At 42.9% G+C, this 21,065-nt stretch overlaps 1 long non-coding RNA gene across 1 annotated transcript in view; it reads right to left on the reverse strand.

Moving 5' to 3' along the window:
* LOC308056326 overlaps nt 1–21,065 on the reverse strand; it is a 102,891-nt gene continuing 81,826 nt past the window's right edge. The window contains exon 2 of the long non-coding RNA XR_013924784.1: nt 1–21,065. This exon is cut by the window's right edge and continues 46,643 nt beyond it. This is a non-coding gene — a long non-coding RNA (uncharacterized lncRNA).

Consider the following 21,065-nt stretch of genomic DNA (forward strand, 5'->3'; position numbering starts at 1 on the left):
TTATTATTATTATTATTAAATTGGAATCCACTAATTGAGGCAAGGGATTGCTGCTGCCGGGTAAACTCACAAAATATATTTTATTTAAGCGTCTATATGTAACAAGGGAGAAAGCCTCACCTGCACTTTTGCCCCCAGCTCCTGCCGGAGAGTAACACCGCATCCCTTTGTCCAGAGGCGAGAGGAGCCTGGAAGAGGACATTCTCTGCCATCACCTGCAGAGCCTCAGGGGCAGGAACAATAGCCAGACCCCTGGCACAGCCTCCCCTGGCCAGCAGTTACTGAGGAGAGTAGCAGAGAGCTTCTGCTGGAGAAGGAAAGCTTTGGCTGGTGATTATCAGAAAAGCCCTTGTTAATTCAAGCTCAACCTTGGATTTACAGGTGGATGAGATCACTATGAACTATTACCAAAAGGGTGTACTTTCCTTTCGTTTTCATGTATTCCTGCGGCATGCCATTATTTAGCCATCTAAATATTAAAGCTGATGCCTGTAGGAAACAGAACACTTTCCCCCTTTAATAGGCAGCCCCATGAAGGATAATAGATATAGTAATAGCCTATGTTGTTTTATCGTGTTTCTTGTTATTGTTATTGTATTATACTATTTCTTGCTATGTGATTATATTATATAAGTTATTGTTGCTGGGGGTTTTGGCAGTCTTACGGAGTCAGAAATCAGGGAGGGCTGAAGGATTTCCAGGGTGCTGGAAAGCGTTGGCCTGAGCTGTTTCTCAGCTGCCGCTGTCCCGACCCACAGATGTCCATGGGATGCTCTGAAGATAAACTCTTCACAGCAACAATTTCAGATGCGTTCATTAGTCGGTGCACAGAGCCATGCCAGGCAAGACCAAGTAACCCAGATTTTGTGTATTACTCACATGTAAAGAATGCAAAAGTGGATGATCTGCTGATCAGAAATTATTTCACAGAGAACAATTTTAATTATCTAATAAACTTCAGAAAGATGCGAGTTTCTTGACATTTTTGCAAACAGAAACAGAAATTAGGCCTAGATTTTCAACTCTAGTGGGACTCTAAAACTAAGGTCCTATATCCATATTTAGGTATCTGCCTTAAAAAACTTCACTTTTCAATGTGCTGTGCATCCAATATCCAACTTTGATTTGCATTCCAGAAAATCAAGGTCAAAGCTAAGCCTGACTTTCTTTCATCTTCTGCAGATTATTTATTACAAAAGATACACCACTGCCTCTTGAGGTGTTAGTCCTCCATAGGACAAAGTTTCATCATTTCAGATCTGTTTTTCAGTCCTCTGAATGTACATTTTTTTATATGGGTATCTAGTTCATGGGCAATTTTGTGTCGCTTACTTTTGAAGTTGACTGCTCTATGGGATAACGAGACTAGGAATCACGCCATGGAAAGATTTTGCCATGTTGCCATAAGAGCTGAAGAAAGGAATTTGGATTTCTGAGTGCCTTTGACCTTTGGTACGTAGGTGAGACCTTATTTACAGCTGCTGCATGTGTCCTGTCTGGGCTGCCTAGCAGAGGATGAAGTTCAGGTGCATTCGTTTCCAATTTCTGCCTGGGAGGAGGGGGAAGGAAGGACAAGGTGTATGTAACGCTTCAAGGCTTAAGTTAATGTAAAATAAATCAAATCTGAGATAGTGTTTTAAAAGACAAATCTGGCAGTTACAGGGAGGAGAAGGTGCTGGGCCTGGAAACATATTTGTCTTTTTTAAATGCTCACTTTCAAGCATGTCTGGTTTCTAGCCCAGTTTGTATCAGAAGGGATCAATTTTTTTTCCCCGTTTCCCTGTTCTACTTTTGTGCTGGTATTGTCTGAATCCCAGAGTGAACAGCAATACATCATCCTGCTTCAACATCTGCTAGAGCCCCCTCTCTTTCTAATCTGCCCAGATCCCCAAAGCCTTTCCCACCTGCTATAGCACCAAATGCTCATTATAGCACACAGCTACGCCCTTCACTGTCCTTTCTCCCTGACTCTCAAGGTTAACATGGAACAATGACTATTATTAAACGGGGTCTTTAACAATGTAAAGGCAGCCCAAGCTGGGGAAGGGAGTTGGGGGGTGGGGGGAGAAAGGGAGCTGGGAGGATTTGGGTAACATGCCAGCTTTGCTGGCAACAAAGATCTGCGAGAAAGCTGTGGCCAATTTTCCAGTCGAAACATGACTCATTGAACAGAGATGCACCCGAAATAAATAGCTTCCCTGTTCTGCGCCCAGCAGAAACAGGAGCCACACCCTCCTGTGGTTGAGTGTCAGGGTACTGCGGGTACCGCTCCAAGCAGCTTGGTGGAGCAGCGTGGATAAAAATGGCAATTCTGAAGGAGCTGGATGCTCTAGAGGTTTTGTTTATTGCTTGGCAAACTGAAAATTGGCAGCAATTGGAAGACCTTTCTTTTTCCTCTTTCCCCCCCCAAGCCTCCTACCCCCAACACCCCCACCCCCCACTTCAAAAGATCAACCTGCCTCTTCTTGCTTGCATCACCAGATCCCTTGCCAGGGGAGATCGGGGCACGGGCACGTGTGGGCGGTGGGAGGAGAAGGAAGCGGACGGCAGGGGAGAAGGACAGGCTCACATATGTTGCTGTGGACTGGGTCTGATTGTGGGGTGCAAGGCGACTGCCGTGTTGGAGAATGGAGGCTCATCCTGAACGCTGCATTCCCTTGCTTTGCTCATATTCTGTCTTAGGATAACTGGAGTGACCTAACATGTTAGGAGTTTTGGGTGGTTTGGGTGCCTTTATTGACGTGACATTAAATAAATGAAGAAAAACTTTCTTTAATGGTGTCTTTCAGCCCTTGCAGCCCAATGCATGGATTGTACTGTGTCATATCAGAAGGGCTTCAGACATGTGTTAAGTCTGATGAGACTGCATGTTTCTACGCACATCTCTAAGGCATGACCCTGGCCCCACTGCTATCCTGTCCCACATCATGCATTTCCATCCCCTAACAGATGACTCCAGTGGCCTCCCCTTACTGCCTAAACCATGTAGCACTATGGCATGTTAAGCAGAGCAAATTTTTAGAACCGATGTGGCCCACACCGAGGACCTGGGTTGTGTCTGGGCATGTGCAATGGCAGACAGAGGGACTTGGAAAGGATGGAGAGAAGAGGATGGCTTGTGTTAGTGGTAGCTGTTTCTGTCATATGTTAGGCATCCCTGTCAGATGGCAACTTTCCTGGTCTCTGGATGGATGGAAACATGCTGTGTTTCTTCTTTATGACTGTGCTTTTGAGACCACGTCTCTTTTAACAAGCCAGCTAAGGTACATACCTGTTGGATTTAAGCACTTCATTTATTCATTACTTGCTCATTCCACTGAACAGGAACAGTTTCTTAGAAAATGACTTAAAAATCCATTTTTAGCTGGACCTTATGTAAATAAAGCTGCGGCGAATGCAAATACACAAAAAATCATGCAGGAAGGGGGCAAAACATATTAAATAAAATGCAGATCTTTCAAAGAAATGTCAACAACTCATGCTTTCTGTTTACCACACTCAAATTCATCAAAGGTGGGATTATAGTTATCTGAAAACTGCATCTGAGTGGTGTTCTTCAGATGAAACCTAAAGCAGGCTAGCTATGCACCTAGCTGAAAATATTTCATCCAGCTATAGCGGTTCAACCCCAGAGCCCCATACCCAGACATCTAAGGGTCAGCTTTTAAATAAAAACTGAAAAAGAAACAAGAACAAATGAGGATTTGGCCCTAGACCATAAAAATGAAATGTCACTTGAACTTGATTGCATTTCTGCTGATGCTAGCTGAAGTTAGGCTAGCAGTTTCAAGGGAGCAAGATCATGACTTCTGTATACACTAAACCATGACCGTGACACAACTCCTCTTAAATGTGCGACCATGATGGGAGTCCCACTTGTCAGATATCTTTGGGGACTTTCTTATTCAGTTTTTGGGTGAACAAAATTATTTTCTGGAACATATTCTTTATCTTATTTTGGAACATGGGCAGGATGAAGGACAAAAACGTGCATGTTTTCTCTCTCTCTTTATGGATATATATATACACACACATACATGAATGTTAGAGCTTATGCATGCCAATCAAAAAAGGAGGGAAAAAAACCAAAGTACTATTAAAAAAAACCCACACAGATTGGTCTGATGACAGTTGTGGGTGGCTATGCTTCAAAGATCCCATAAACCTCCTTCAGCTGCATGAGGTTTTACTGCAGTTCAGTGTGGGTGATGGGATGTTTCCATATGCACTTCCTTTCAGTTATTGTCCTCTGGTGAGACTTCCTTTACTCTGCTGAGAAGACCACCATTTTCACTTTCCACCCACAGACAGTCTTCCTGGCCTAAGTAAGACCAGTGGATTGCGCTCTGCAGCCACTCGTCCTGCTCACCACCGTCTGCTAAACGGTGGACTGCTGTGACAGGCATGGTAGCTCACACAAAAGGATGCTGAACATTGCTCCAATATCTCAACACCACCACAGAAAAAGTTACCAGTACCTAAAAAAAAGAAAAAGCTGTAAAACCTATTTTCTATGACAAGCATCGTGAGATGCTCAAACTGTAGGTGCACATGCTTGTGGCTCATGTCAAGTGTTACTTGTAATCGTTTTACATGCATTAAAATACAAACAGAGAATGTGTAGAAGGAGCAAGCCCTGGAAAACAACCAGCTGTTATTTAAGTGTTTCTGTTGTTTGAGGGAAAGAAAGGAAGAAAGAAAGAAAGAAAGAAAGAAAGAAAGAAAGAAAGAAAGAAAGAAAGAAAGAAAGAAAGAAAGAAAAGAAAGAAAGAAAGAAAGAAGGAAAGAAGCAAGGAAGGAAGAAAGAAAGAAATAAAAAGAAAAAGCAAGAAAGAACCCTATCCACTACTCGTGCTGCCGTGAGAGAAACAAGAAAAGAGGAAGTACAAAGCCAAAGCAGAGCCTTGTTCAAAGCCTGCCTGCCTTGCTGGCCCTGCCTCCTCGGAGGCTGGCTCAGAGCTGCAGGTCTGGAGCCCTCTGAATACTGCAGGAATTTGGATATATTTCTTAAATTTGCAATTTCATCTCTTTTCTAAAACAAACAAGCAAAAAAATGAGTGTACTTTAAATAACATTAACATCATGACAGAAACTAAAATAGCTCAAGAAATGCAAAATTATGGTAATTATGGATAACCTTGACACTCTCTGCCCTTTAATCACACCATCTGGCCTCCTCCCTCCACCAAAGCCAGGAGTTAAGATTAGAGTCACCCTTCACTTTGAAACACTTGGATTTAAACTTCCTTCCATTTACACCATGTTTTCACATCTCTGAAAAACATTCTGGGGCAAATATCCCAGCATTCATATCAAAAGCCAAGGTTCCTCGGTGTGCAGACCCCACTCTTGCTGACTTAGACACCCCAGTACAATGGCATATGTGTATCAGTAACTGTGCCCACTCCCTTTTATTTCTGCCGGCACAGAATCAGCCCTGAGGTTTGAACTAGATCTTGTGAACAATTGGATCAGCTCTCAAAGATCCCTCTGTGTCTCTGAGGGATCTCACTTTACGCCTAATTACACATGCATACACACACGTTCATGCAAGCTTCATGAAAAGCATGATATTCAAAGTATTGAATGATCATCAGTGAGGTGCTGGAAGAATTTAGGCACCTTATGCACACTGAATTCAGTCCCCTTGGATGTATATATAGACACATTATGGTACTGACTTAATGGCATGATCACTTTTCTTTTTCTTTTTTTTTTTTTTCATATGACTTCCACTTCACTTAGTAGATCAGAGGAAGGATGCTTATTTAATGATGAGCCTCGTGACGTTTTGTTTTTTCTTTGCTCTGCGTGTGTCCTTATGCCTCCCTCACTTCCCACAATTCAGAGCTGTGCCTTCTGCAGTACATACTTTCTAGCTGTGCCACCAGTGAAACAGAGCTCCTACACGTAGCAGTTGCTTGAAGTTTGCTGTGGTGGTGCAGACTTCTCTGCCTCTACCCCAAACTCACTCCTCCGACTCCGAGCTATCGCAGTCCGGTGCCTTCCCACTCTCCTTTCCCAAATGCTTTTATTTCATCACCCAGTCAGTCACAATTTCCACCACGGAAGCCCGACCACTCTTCTTCTCACCACCATCTGGTCATGCACTAAAGCAAAAGCTTCTAAAATTCCACTTGCACTAGCTCCGTAAACCTTGTTAGACTCTTATTACTTACTGGAAATGTGAGCAGAAATCCTCATTATCTATCCCTGCAGAGCTTTATAATGTGCTAATCCCATCAAGCCTGCTTTTAGGCACAGACCTAGAACCCTGAAGGAAACAAGACCTTGCAACCATGGCCATTGCTCTTGGGGGACAACCTGACAGCGTTTTTTCCCAGCTCAACGGATGGGCTGTGCTCTGCAGGCGTTCAGGTAGCGCATCTGCTGTACTGACATCGGTCCCAGTAACAGCAGCACTGCCTACAAAGGTGAGTGTTGCATTGCCCAAGCAAGGCTCAGAAACCTGCCCTTATATTCGCGCAGTGCAGCACAATTTGTGCCTAAGAAAAATCATATAATATTTATCCTGTTTAGTTCTGTGGGATTTTTGTCAGACTCACAAGCAGGCCTTTTGGCACTCTGTGTTATTGGAAATTTCCCAAACACATGTAACAAAAAACTCAGTCAGTTTAATACAATTATCAGCTTTTTCTCAGTCTGTGTTGAGTCTGTGTTTGTCTAATGTCCGGGTAGATATTTTCTATTTATTAAAATCAATAAATCTGCTACTTTGAAGATAAAGGCACATTTCTTGTGAAGCCTACTGTACGTTGCACTCTAATGCTGCAGCCTGTCCACTGTGCTCCACAGCAGAGCAGCAAATGAAACTGATGGTTAACATGCCTTCGTTAAACCGTTTCCAAAGTCATCTTCTAAAGAAACATCCAGAGGAGCTATGTGTCCTTCTATTTTCTGCCAGGATAAATCATGCATCTAGGAACTTTATTGTATTCTTTTCCTGGGTGTAATAGACCCCTCATAAGTAGCATGTGCACTACGTACTCACATATTCCTGGCTTTATAGCAGATGAATTTAGACTCCTTAGGTAGAATGTGTACTCTTGTAATTTTATGTTAGTCACTTAAAATTGTTGGTTCTCTGTTTATCTTTAGATCTGACAACATCTCCACCTTCATTACTTGTTTCACCTGTAAATATTTGAGTTACCATTGTCTTCTGCGAGATTTTATTCTTCCCACTATGACGCATTACTATTTTACTCTAAGCACATTGCCACTACCCCAACAAAAGCCAGGTTTCTAGAAACATAACTCTTCACACTTCTGAGTGTCTGCAGCCCTAACAGGTTTTTCTTCTTCTCGTGTCCACGCTGCAAGTCAGAGCCAAGCCATACCAAGATTTGCTTGTGGGTACAAAAGGCACGGTATTAGTAATGTCACGCAAGTGACAAAAACGGCTGCTTTGCTTTCAAGTGCACTGAGATAAGCAGATTATAACATGTTCTGTGTGTTCTAGCCCAGTTCCCATTTTTAACTACAGAAATGCTTGGCTATGTTGAAAACACGAGGAGATCAAATTTTTTACTTTTGAGAGAATTATCCTGCCTCCTATTCAGCAGGCTCTCTGTTAACACACTGTACTTCTTTCTTCTCTCTGACTTTATTTTTGCCCTCTCTCCTCCTCTGGCTTTCAGCTTGTCCTTTCCCTTCCTTTTGATTTTGTGCTCAAACCTTTTACTTTTTCTTCCCTGTGAACACAGACCTGGCCTTTCCCCCCTTCTTAGCTCAAGGCTTAGTCTTTTGCTTCCCTTTGGCACGAGGCATAACCTTCTGTTTCTCCCTCTCTTTATGTTGTTTGACTTTCCCTCTCTGACTTCCCACATCTTCTAATTCAGTTTTTCCCCAGGGTGGGGGGGTGGGGGTGGGGGTGGTTCAAATGGCTGCCTTCCTCGAAGAGATGGGCCATCATGTCCTGCATCACCTCGTCTGCCAGATGCTCCCTGCAGCTCTGGCGACAGACCTTGCCAGCCCAGCTTTCTCGCTGACCTGTCTTGCAACTCCATGTGCAACAGCAGAGCCTTGACTGCAGCTATGACAGATCCTTGGAAAGCAAGGAGGGAGCGTGGTTCTCTGCCTGGATACTGATCCTCACGCATCCAGGTTATCCTGTATATACTGGTCAAGCTTTGGCAACCAGCATCCTGTTTCTCAGTGTCCTCTTAAAGATCCTTCTGATCAGTTCAGTCATCTCTATTTCATAGCCTGTAGTACGTACCCAAGGGCGTATACTCGATGCCTCTTTCTCTTACTAACAAACACGGTGGCTGCACACAGAAAAAAATAACTGTTTGTTGTATACCAGCAAAGTTAGAGCCTTTTAGAGGGATTGTTGAAAATATTAAAGCCATTTTCCTTGAGAAATAGCATCTGGTCCTTTGCAATTCGGTTTTTTCCCAAATATTTTCCTCTGTGCCTCCATGACTTTAAAGCAGCTTTCTCCCTTCCCCACTGCTGCTGAGGAGGTGGCTTTCTCTCTGGCAGCTGGGTGGCACCTCTGTCTCCTTGACGCATCTCTGCAGCTCTGACCTGAAGCCCTGTCAGCCTGATGTTCCCATCCAGCATGGGCTGCCTCTCCCTGGGACGTCTCCCCTGCCCTCACTGCCCATCCCTGCTCACCCTTTGTGCAAGGAGCACCCCGACAGCTCTGTCCAGGGGCTTGGGTCTCTCTTTAATCTCCTTCCCTTTAATTTTTGGCAGGGTAGCATAGCCAGCTATGGGCCCACTCCTGTGCTTTGCATGAGGGGAAGTAACTTGCTGCTCGGCTGTGCAGAAAGTTTCACTTGTTCTTTTCTCATTTCTTCCCCTTTCCTTCTGTCTCTCCTGGAGCAGATCCACACGTCTATCTAGCTGTGCCTTGTTAAAAGGACATCAGCCTGAGGCTGAGGGGGACACTTATTAAGGGTAATGCAGTCACCGTATACCATGTGCGATAAAGGAAGCAGAAACCACACAGCAAAGTCCAGATTTTGTCCAGGGTTCTGATCCCAGTTGCTGACTATAGAAATGATCGGTACTGCAGTTTATTAGAGAATGATGGCTGGACATGGAGCCATGGCTGTGTCGAAGGGAAGTTGCAGCTGAAAAAAAAAAAAAAAAAAAAAAAAGAAAAAAAAGAAAAAAAAGTGTCTGGCTGGAATTACAATGTACAAAGGAATGGAAAAACACTTACTAGTCTGTGAGAACTAATGCTATGCAAATTAATTCAATTCAGCATTAACTTCATGCAGATCCATCTGCATAACATGTTGCAGGCTTTTTAGAGGTGCTGTAGCTGTTCCAGATTGCTGAACGAGACCCCTCGACTTTGGAAATGTTGGCCGAAGTCAGTATTTCAAAAGGCTGGTGTCACTGGCCATGCTGGCATCCTCGTGCTGCTCCTCTTCCTCCAGCTGCAGAGTCACCGTGTCCTGCAAAGGCCCTTGTTAGCCGATGTCTTCAGTGCGCTTTTTCTGCATCTCTCCTGTGGGTATTTAACTCAATTTCTTGAGTTTGGTGTGTCTATAAAATTTTCCTTTACAGATACAAACTTCTTCCATGTGATTTCACATGGTCTGTGCCAAAATAGATTGTCAATGCAAACCTCAGCCTATTTCTCCCCTGAGTATATAATTTTTCACATGCAAATAGAGCTGCTTGTGTTAATTTTAAAATATACTTTATAATTATTTTTACTTTATACCCCCCTCCCCCCCTAAAATAGAAAGCAATCAAAGAGAAAGCAGCCAGTCAGGAAAATGTTTAATTGAGTGTAATAGCAATTCTTACCAGCATCAGAATAGAGTCTGCACAAAAAACTTTGAGGCACCAGCACTTCTACCGGATAGATTGACAATTGTCTCAATCTTCATTCACCTTATGTGCATGGCTGTCAGTATCTGAGAAGTACCAGTTTAGTGCAGTGGGAAGTGAGCAAGGAATCAATGCCAGAATTTTCAAGTTTAGGGAAAATATGAGAAATAATATCACTTCGCATAAATGTCATTCACTCTGCTGTGCTGCCTAAATTCAGCATCTAAATAAGAAAGGAGAAAAAAAAAAAAAAAAAAAAAAAAAAGCTCCAACCTTTCATAAGATGCAGTTGAGCTATCTTGCACAAAGGAGCCAGGCAGGGAAGGTCAGTGTTAGGGTTACTGCCTCCACCATGAGGCTGCCCTAAGTTATGTTCACCAAAACAGTCCTTCTGCTGACCTGGGCAGGCTGGGTGAATGAACAAAGGCAGCCAGAACAGTTCTTTACCACCATCTGCCTCCACATACAAAGAAGCTCTAAAGCCAATTCGGTTGAGTTACAGCATCTTTGCACTGGTGGAATGAAAAACGTGGACCACCAGCCCATGTTCCACCCAGGTGGCTCCAGGCAAGAGGTGACTCAACTTCAGCTGTCCCCCATGGCCAGAGACACCCTACAGAAAGGCTGACAACCCTCCCAGTTGTGCCTGGGAAAACTCATACCTCATAGACTGCAATCAGACCCAAAGGCAATGCCACCCCAGCAGAAACTGCGTTGCTTTCATCCTTTGGGGTCATGCCAAGGCACACCAAGGTCCCCAGCCTGAACTCTTTCTTGTACGCAATTGTAAACTAAGAGGAATATCCCTGCTATAAAACCTTCTGAAAAAACTAAAAGAGTCAGGTCATAGCTCAGTCTAACATAGTTCAGATATCTGATAAGGATTTTACATGAGGAGGACACTGCATCTAATGCATCTAAACTGAAAAGGGCTGGCAGTAAACCTACAGGTCTCACCAAGGGAAAAAAAAATTAGCTGTGCGTTTTATAGTGGAGAATGTTTACAAGAGCTTCTTATGGGGAGCAAGGTGGTCTGCCAAGGCGAGGCAGTGTGGACCCACACAGTGATCCACCTGACCAGAAACCCTGCAAGCATTGTCCCCCCAAGGCCCCTAAAATAGCTTGGAAAATTACTTTGCTCTTCAAAACAAAGACAAAGAAAAATACTTAATGAATTTTGAGTGTTCCATGAAAGCTAGGTAAAACTATCATGCAAAATATACCATGATTGCAGGTTTGTAAGGACTCCTTAACCTTTTTTTTTTTTTTTTTTTTTTTTTTAATGATGACAAATCACTCCTGCTGTAGTAGAATTATGATAATAGCAGCTACAGCTAACACTACCAAAATCTAAGGTGCTTTTAGGAACCTTCTCTTGTGAATTATGGCTCTTTAACCATCAGGTGGCTGTGAGAAAGAAAAAAAAAGATAAATACTTCGAAAATTAGATTCAAGGTTTCCTCATGTTAGCTGCATCCAAAACATGACAGAACAGCTGCGGAAAACTACTTGAATTTAACCTCAGTCATCCTACACATCATTGCTCGGATTTTGTGTGTTTTGTGTGTTTTGTTTGTGGATTTTCTTCAATTGTTACATTTGATGCAGGCCCTGATATTGTGGCTTGTTGCACTTGATAACATGAAAGCAATGGGAAAAAAGACAGTCCTGCCGAGTTTGAATGAGGCTTGTGAAATGTGAGCCCTTATCAAATGGAAAATCAACCGCAATTTACATTTGGGGTGGGGGCTCTAAAGCTCAGAGCACCTTCATTTATAAGTTACAGCAAAGTCTGACAGCAAAATCAGGTCTTTACATAATTTAACATTGCTCACTCCTTGTTGGGTGCATGACAAGCCGCGTGCTGGAAGGACAAGTGTGTAACTGTCGAAGAAATAGAAACTTTTTCTCCTCTGCCTAAGAGAAACACTTTCCAAAACGCCTGTCCTTATCTCCTCTGGCCAGCCACATCTTGCACAGACCATCTTCTTGACTCCTGGTAACCCACCTTAAACCCATGGAATGAGCAGAATGAGAATGAAATAGTTCATACTCCATGTACCATAAAATGAACAGGGAGTGAGACAGAGAGAAAAACCCTCCATTCATTGCATCTGGCATCCTTTTTATCAGGTACCCTATATAAGCAAATATGGTGTTGAGCTGTCAAGTCTGAGGTCATGGCTGCTCCAGAATCGGAGCAGTTTAGTGTATTTTAGTATGCATTCATTACAAGGTACAGCGTACAGTTAAGAAACGCACTTGTGGCGCCAGCGTGTGATTATGGCAAGACGGGCTGACCACTGGGAAATTGCTGAGCTAACAGGGAGAGGAGCCGGGCTGAGCAGTGCCGGAGCCAAGCTTGCAGACAGCCGCCGCACCAGCACACCTTGTCATGACAGATCTGCAGCGCTCTGTGCTCAGGATACTCCTTGGAGAGACGGTGTGTTTTCCTAAGGAAAAGGGAGTGCGCGTTTTCAAGGGGCTGTTTATGAATCCTCTCTGCTATCCTATTTTTGAATTCTCTGGTGTGCCTGTGTGGGTTGTCTGTGTGTGTAAATTATCCTTCTAATTTTCTATCTCTCTGCATCTCTTTGGGTTATTTCTTTTTTTCTCCCTCGCCCTGTCCTCCCCACCCCCTCCCCACCACCACACCCCCCCCCCAAAAAAAAAAAAAAAAGTTTGAAAGCCTAACCACAATGTAAAACAAATAAAAATAATACAGAAATCAGCTTCATACTTAGTGGGCAACTGGCTGCCAAAACCCCTTTTCAGAGTAACCATTATGTGAGGCAGGTATAAGTCAGACACCTTAAAAATAGTGACATTTTGGTCACAGCACACAGTCTATTAGTCTGTGGGGGTTTTTTTGTGGGTCAAAAATGTCTTTCAGCCCCTTGTGAATGTTTTCCTCTGCACATAAATGTTTGCTCCACCCCCCCACCCCCCACCCCCCCTCTTCCAGTTTCAAGCAGCCTGTTTATTCAGGGTACAAAAAAGAGAGTACAAGAGTTGTTAAGTAGAAAAAGAATTTAGACAGAATGTCAAATGATAACCATGACAACTTAGGAAGCAATAATGAAGAAGCCCAAAGCCTGAGAAGCTAAAGTTTATCTCTTAAACCTGAAAAAAACCACCCTGCAACTCAAATGGACCGTGCTCTGCTGGGGGCACCTGGCCTGAGTGAGACATGGAACATCTATGGAGGTGCCGGGGCCTACGCTTGCAACATAGCTTTGCAATAGCAAAAAGTACTATAGGTTGACTATAGGAAGTATTGGTAGAGATAGGGAAGAGACAGCGATGTCCCTGAAATCTTGGGGAAAAATCTTCGCCTAATTTGCTGCTCATGTAGCAGCTAAAGGGAATCTTTTCTACACAGTGCAGAAGTACAAAAGAAGGCGATAAGGCCTGGAACCTTTATTTAAATATTGTGTCTTCAAACGGTAAGTGTCTTTGTGGTTGGGGGTGGGTGGGTGGGGAGTGTTCTGGGTGATTAAAAAATGTCTGCTAAAGAAGGTGGGTTGCAGTTAGAGATGCATTTAAGCTGACCACAAGTTCCTTCTCCCTCATCCTCTTAGGGTGGCGCTTTCCTCAGCCCACTTACACCTTTAAAACACCTTTCTAAAGTCTTTGTGTTGTTAAGCCAGCAGTCCCTGGGACTGTCACCCTAAGGTGACACTCCCGAGCATCACTTCATTTTGAATCAACATGTTCCCTTAGCATGGCTAAAACAGCTGGCAATACAGGAGTGTTTAAGAAAGAATAAAAATATTATGGGTGAAACAGATATAAAAGCCTGATTCTTCTTACCTATAAGAAATATACGAGAACAGCCTGGCTGGCAAAGAATAATGCAATAACAGGGACCTCCTACTTGTTAATTCACCCCAGGACATGGGAATTCTAACAAGACTGTTATCTTATTTTGGGCTTATTCCTGCATATGTAAATGAGAATACACTTTACCTAATATATGTTGTTGGGAGGACATCCATGTTGGTGTGGTATTTGGTAATTGTGAGGCACTGGAAGGGCAGCATCCCAACTGTGCCATTTCCCTCTGGCTGCTGGGGGAGAAGTCAGGATCAAACCCACACCACTTTATGTCCCCGTTTGCAATCTGTCAAGGGAAGCCAGCCTCACAGAGCATCGTTTATAAAGCTTTGAGATCTCCGCATGAAAGACGCTCAACAAGAGGCTGTTAACAAAAGCGAGCTTCAGGAAACTTATTGAACCAGGGCTGTGCAAAATTCACACTGAATTTGATGCATGCAAATTTATTCCTGATTTTCAGTGCACAAAGGGTTGAACAAACCTCAAATGCAATTGAAGCATCCCCATGTCATCGACTGTCACCCACGTCTTCAGGATTTTTAGTCTCCTCTTCAGAAGGTTCCTCTGCCGAGAGCACGTCCTCTGTCCCCCACTCCCAAGCTCCCTGCTTTCACCCTCTTCTCCCCTCATGCTTTCCATCTATTCAAGACTTTCTTCTGACACCCGGTTAAACGCTTTCCAAATAGAAGATTTTCAGAATCTCAAAAGATCATTGAGGCACAGATCTTGAAAAGGATTTGGTTGTTTTCCTTTTGTTGGAATTTAGCTACTTTAAAGGGTACTTTAATAGGTGCCTGGGCACCTTAGGGATCCAGGCCTTGGTGCAGAACTCCTACAGGCTTCAACGGCAACTAGACACCTAATTTCTAATTGTGTGATCCACATATACATGGAGATAATTCTGACAGACTACAGAGAGTCCTCCAATTCATACCAGTTCCCTGCTTATCTTGAAATGTAAAAGTTAGATTTTTTTACATTGCTCCCATGTTGACTACTCTGGTATTTATTTTAAATAACAAGGATTTTATTTTTAATAATGGAAATCTTAGTTATTTAAATTAGAAGTCACAATCTCTTTATTTTTCACAACAGATGCTCTGCGAATTGTATGAACTTGTGAATTTCAAAGCTTCTCTGAAGAATTCAGAAGCACAGCTAAAACTTGTAAAGTTTAACGGGATAAAAGTGAAAATATCCCTGAGTCCTGACATCTATTTGCTCTAAACCTTGGTTATGTAAAAAATGCCAGGCATCTTTTTTTCCATGTGTTTTAAAAGCTATAGTGTTTCATTAGTAGTGCAAACATAAGCCACTGATGTTATATAAAGAACGTAACCTTAAGATGGCATTTTAAAAGCCCTGTCCAAAACACAAAATGCAAAATTCAAAGTACCTGCAGAGGACATTGTCACCAATTAATGTGGAGTGCTTTAGGAACAACAGTTTATCCTATAAGAACATCAAAGTCTGACCCAGTAGCTGCTGGGGACAGCGGAGAGAGATCTGGTAATATTTTTTGTGCATAGCCACTTCCCCTCCTGACATGTTCTGTGCAATGAAAATCATCCCTTGCCTGAACACAGCTCAGTGGTTTTGAAGCATTTTCTTAATCAATCAGCTGCCATGTAGTTCTGTGTGCACTTTGCATCATTTGTGTCGTATGTTTTCTCAAAGCAAAGTGTGCTGCTCCTGTGGCTGCTTCTGCTCCTAACACTGTACCGTACCTCTCTGGGGGAGAGATCTGAGGTCTTTGCATTCGCCTGCAGCCCCAGCAGGGACTGCAAAAGCCAGTTCTCTTTGCAGGATGTCAGAGTGAGCAGGAAAGCGGGTGGAGGAACAGCCATGGTGAGGCAGAGGTGCAGGGTGCGAGTCAACGTTGGATTGCTGTTTCCCTGAAACCTCACAGAAGCAGGAAACGGGGCTGCTGCAACACTTGTTTTCAAGCCCTGTGTTGTTGCCTCTAATACCCCAGTTGCTATGTGGACCCCTGCTGAACCCTTGTATTTATACCTTTATTTATAGAATTATTTTTGCAGTGGTCTTTGCTCCTCACCCTTTGCTGGCTGTGGCAAAGACATTCTGAATTCCCGTGTCTGTGGACTCACTTTCTACTCGCTGCAGTAAGTAGCAGAGCAAGTAACCACATAGCTATTGCCACTGCCATGCACACAGCTGCCACAGTGACAAATACCAGGAGGACCACGTCTCCTGTTACACCGAGCCTTAGAAGGGATGCACTGGAACAAATGCTGGGTTTGACTGTCAGATTCTCAGATGTGTCACATATTTCTTCAGAGCTTGAGGCTGTTGCAACAGCTGTTTGTAAACACTGCAAATCCAGCATTAAACTGGGGAAGGAGAATATTTTTTTTCAACTTCTCGCTTCCTGAAGCATCCTTAAAAATGTTGCAAATACACTGGCATTTCTGCTGTTGATCTAAATAGCAACTAGTGTTGGTTTTCAGCTGCGCGGGCCAGTGGGCAGGCTCCGTCCCCGCATCCTCCTGTGTCGGGTGACTCATCAGCAAGTCTGAGAATGTGCATCGGGCTGTGGCTTCAGCAGGAAAACACAGCGAACAGCTAGAGGAGCATTTGGGAGCTGGAGGGGATTTGATCACATTCAGTCTGATGCTAAAAACGAAATTAAAAAAGTATATTGCTAAAACTGGAGAGTTGCATTCCAGTGGGGTATGCTAGGCGGTGAAAGACAGGCTGTCTCTGATTCACAGAGGTTCATTTGGTAAAGCGTAAGTGTGTAAACAGGGCTCAAGTGATGTAATTTAAAAATTACGTTGGCAATAGTGTTGTAGGGGCACACTTTAACTCACAGCCTCTCCTCTACTCTCCACGCAGTAAAAACTGTATAAAATTGGATCCCCGAAGTGTCATGGGCTTGCTTGGAAAATGCTTTTTTCCCACCACGCAAATGAGGGAGTGCCAGCAGGGATCAGAAATGTCCCTTTTGCTCTTTCCAGATGTGTTTTGACCCATGTAAAATCATGTTGATTTTAAACTGGTACCATAGAGGTAAAATGGCTTGAAAGATGGTCCCTCTGCTTTTATGCTGGAAAGGAAACTTAACAACCCCTTTAATGTTTTATTCTTTAGAAGGATTTTCTTTGGTGGTATCTCAATGATAAGGTTGCAATTACTGTCCAGCCTGATGGGAAAAGCTGGAAACTACAAGCAGGACAGCTGCTCTGATAACCTTATTTTGCCCCAATAAAGTAAGAAGGTCTCAGCTTCATGTTGCAAATTGAAAAATTTCCTTCAGTACGATCTTCCTGGGCTGGCTCCTGCTTTACCAGCATGTAATATAGGAAAACTAGTTCAACCTCTCCAGTTTCAAGGCAATGCCATATTTTCAGTGTGGCAAATCTGAAACCAGGCATTATGCTATTACATAGGCATCTAAATAAACAGTTCAGGTTTTTTGAAAAAAATTAAAGAGAGGTAGAAGGTCAGCATCTCAGAAAATTATGATAATAACGGAGATTGTAGTTTCTGTGAAGCAAATTGCATAAAAGCTTTTAAAATGCTCTCAAGTGGTTTGCATAAGTACATATAGTATTAGACCAATGACAGAAGTGGGGACAGGATCCATGCAACAGGTATATATGCAAAATTACACAAGTTAATTTTGAGTTTGAACTGCAGCACCATAATACACAACACATGCTTTCCAACATTCTTTTCTCATGTCCTAGAGCTTCATGGATCATCTCCAGGTATTGCATCAGACGTCAGAGGTTGCTTCACCTTTATGCTGGTCTGTCTGGGATGGTGGTAGCGGCCAGCAGACAGGACACTGTATTTAACACTCCTGTTCTATGAAATATATTCTCCCTGCAGAAATGCTATTGGTCCCACCATGCTGCTTCAGGCATAGATTTAGGCCAGAATAAAAACATGTTCTCCTATTTCTCAGGCATCGGTTACTAGGCTGGAGGCTATGTGATGCAGTCCCAGAATTCATATCAGGGGCATGGTTAACTGGCCAGGATGCTGCCTGATTGCCCGTGCTTGCTCCTAACTGAGGTAGTAAGGTGGTAATAACTTGAGATCTACAAACAATAAAACAAATTCAGGCCACCCTTTCATGCTGCATTAGCTCCCAGAACTCATGGAGACACCCACACCAGCTTCTGTCTTAAATTCTCCAGATACTTGAGGCAGCCTCTCCATCTGCCAAGAGGGGGTCCAAATAAACAAAGGGCATGTTGAGCATTTAGAAAATGCAGACACTGCTCCTCAGCTTTAGCCAAATGCAGACGTCTTGACGAAACTGGAGGAATGAATCAAAGACCACATGCATATGGTTTGGTGGGTGCTAAAAACTTAAAACTGATTCTGAGGAATTCTGAAACTGGTGTCTTAATTTATATAATAAATACAATTCTACTTACATACATACATACACACACATATATGTAAATATAGGGCACGTTATTTCTATTTTATGCATTGAGATTTCTCATTCATGAAGATTTCCCAGCAGGTTGGATATCTAAATTGGTTGAACAATATTTATGTAAATTGTGTACAAAAAGGATCACATCTAAGCAAATGATTTTTGATCAACAGAGGCCTTTCGAAAGGGCACAGCTGCTCTTCTAAGTTTAGTGAATCGTAGACTTCTACAATTTGGTTAGGTCATACTGCAAAACTTCATCTGATGGTCAAATTAGCTGTAAATTTAGAAACCCGATCCCAAGTATACCCCAAAATTACATTCATGCTTTGTATAATTAATTGTATTGTAATGCTAACTCCTTTCTCTTCTTCTCACTGTCAACTTCTGTCCTTGATCTTTGAGTTGTGAATCTGAACTTTTCTGATTTTCTTCATTTTTAACTCCTTTTCAGCTACAAAAAATTCCTCCACTAAAGAGAACTTTTTCATTTCCACTGTGCTATGAAAGGATTGAAAGGAGTTAACGTGATTCTAAACATATTTCATAAACCCATGATAATTTGATCATTTTTTTTTCTTGCTTTAAAGTTGACAGTAGTTTAGCTTTGATAGTGCCAGGTGGTAATCCAATGTGACTTAGATTTCCTATAGCAATAACATTTGGCAGATTCATTCCTTGATGAGAGGAAACCATTTCTATTTTTAGCCACATTTTTTCATAGAACCGTAAATATAGAAAGCCTTTCAGCTAGATTTTTTAAAAAAATATTACACAGTATAACGAACCCCATTTTCTATGTTTACTAAAGTTTGTTGTGAAAAGGAATAGAAAGAAAGGAATGAAAAAATATCAAGAACAGGTATGCTCTGCATATAACATTTATTTGAGGCTTGAAGAGAACATGGCATTCAGCTGAGTGCGTGACTCTGAAATAATTCAGAATGTACTCAGTCCTCACTTTAACCTGTGTTGGGAAACACGAATGTATCTTACTGTCTAAAATTTCCTTCTTGCACTCACAAAAGCCACATTGATCCTCACTGGAATTTCACTGGTAGTCAAGTTCTCTTAGACCCGAATACAGCTCTCTACCCCTGTCCAGACACCATGGTGTAGGAAGGTAAAAGCCTTCCAACAGGTAGATAAATAGACCCATCAGTAAGCAGATCCATTCACGAAGAATAGGTAATCAGGTATGCAGAATTATAAGTCCCCCCAAAACCCAACCTAATTACATTACAAGACAAAAGACCACAAAAAGTCTGAGGAGCACCGACACAGCGTGCAGACACCAGATGTGATCATGCAGGAAAGTGTAGACCCTTCCTACTACTACTTCCCATACTGATGCCAGAAAAAGAAGCCTCTGGGATCTGGTGCTGTTTATGGACCTGCCCTGGCTCCTCAGCAGTCCGTGGATGTGGCTGCCATCACATAGAGGGCGGCGGTGCTGCTGGCACCTCCAGCTGATGCATGGTCCCTCCACATGTTGGAAGCAGGTTAGCTACTCCCAGACTACAACAGAAGTAAATGTAGATCATGTTCAGCAGCACTATTGATGCTTGGATGAAACAAGGCAGAAAAATTAGTTCTTGTGCACAATACAGGGGGAGGGGAGAACAGTGAGCTAAAGTAAGAGTGAGCTAAATGCTAACTCTTGCAAAAGAGATCACCAGATTATTTCATTTTGTTGGATTTTGCCCATGTGTCCTGCAAAGGGACAAATCCTATTTCCTTTTGCTTGCTGGAGGGAAGTTGAGGGTTGCAGTGAAGACCAAATCAAAGGTGAGCTAACAGAGCCCTCATCATGAATAAGACTAATTCCATACTCAGTTTCATTAGGGGGAGCGTAGCCAGCAGGTTGGCTGCAGAATGCTATGTCTGGTCATGTGTCACATGTTCAAGAGGGCTGCGAAGAGGCTGTAGAGCCCCAGTGGAGAGACACCAGAAGAGTCAGAAGCCTGGAGGAGGTCACACTTGGGGAGAAGATGAGTGACTGAGCTTGGCTGGTCTGGGGAAGAGGAGGCAAAGGGACAGTCCAATAACAGCCAACAATTGTGTGAAGAGGTGTTACAAGGGCAGAGAGCCAAACTCTTCCAGGTAGTGCCAGGCTATCTGACAGAGGGTAACAGCCACAGATTGTGGGTCTGAGGCTTCATATTGGACATTAGGAAGACTTCATCAGAATGTAAGTACAGGTTAGAAGTGACCCAGAGAGGCTGAGGAATCTTTGCCCTTGGAGATTTTCAAGACTCAGCTAGACAAATCCATCACTGACCTGATCTAGTGCTGGCAATAGTCCCACTTCAAGTGGGGGATGGATGACCTTCAAAAGTCCCATGCAACCAACACTTCTATGATTCTCTGTGTCTAGGAAAGTTAAAACAAACAAACAAACAAAAAACCCGAACAGTGGTGTAGCTCAGATTAATTTAATTTACTATCTCAGAGCTTTAAAGAGACCCTTTGACTTGTTCCTAACAGCTAAGTAAGATCCAAGCAAATCAATATGATCTGAAGCTGTCATATGTGGGTCTCCACTCATCAGAAGAAAAAGGGTTCTGGAGCTAGTAAATCTTTCCACTATGAAATGTTTTACTGGTTTTCAGATGCCTGGTAAAAATATTGGGAAGCAGGTGTTGCTTTCTTCAATGGGATCTAGCACACAGATGTGTGTCTATGTGTCTATCATCAGACTGATAACATGACACATTTTGCTTCAGGTAACACCACTCAGTAAGGACCATCCAAGTACTGTCAGCGAAAAGTAAAATAGGACTTGCTCTCGCCCAGCATGTCTTTCCTGAACAGGAAAATTACCTGGGTCTAATTTTTGCGGTAACTTATTTTCACATCTAAGTCCTTCTGCCCTAGCCATTTCATACCTATTCAGAAGCAGACTCCATAAACAGCCTTTGAATGTAGGGAGGAGCTGGGAAGACTTTAAATCCCTGAATTTACTAAAGAAGCAAATAAAAAAACCTCACAGACTAGC

This window comes from Falco punctatus (assembly GCF_963210335.1).
Source record: "Falco punctatus genome assembly, chromosome: Z".
Classification (NCBI taxonomy): Eukaryota; Metazoa; Chordata; class Aves; order Falconiformes; family Falconidae; genus Falco; species Falco punctatus.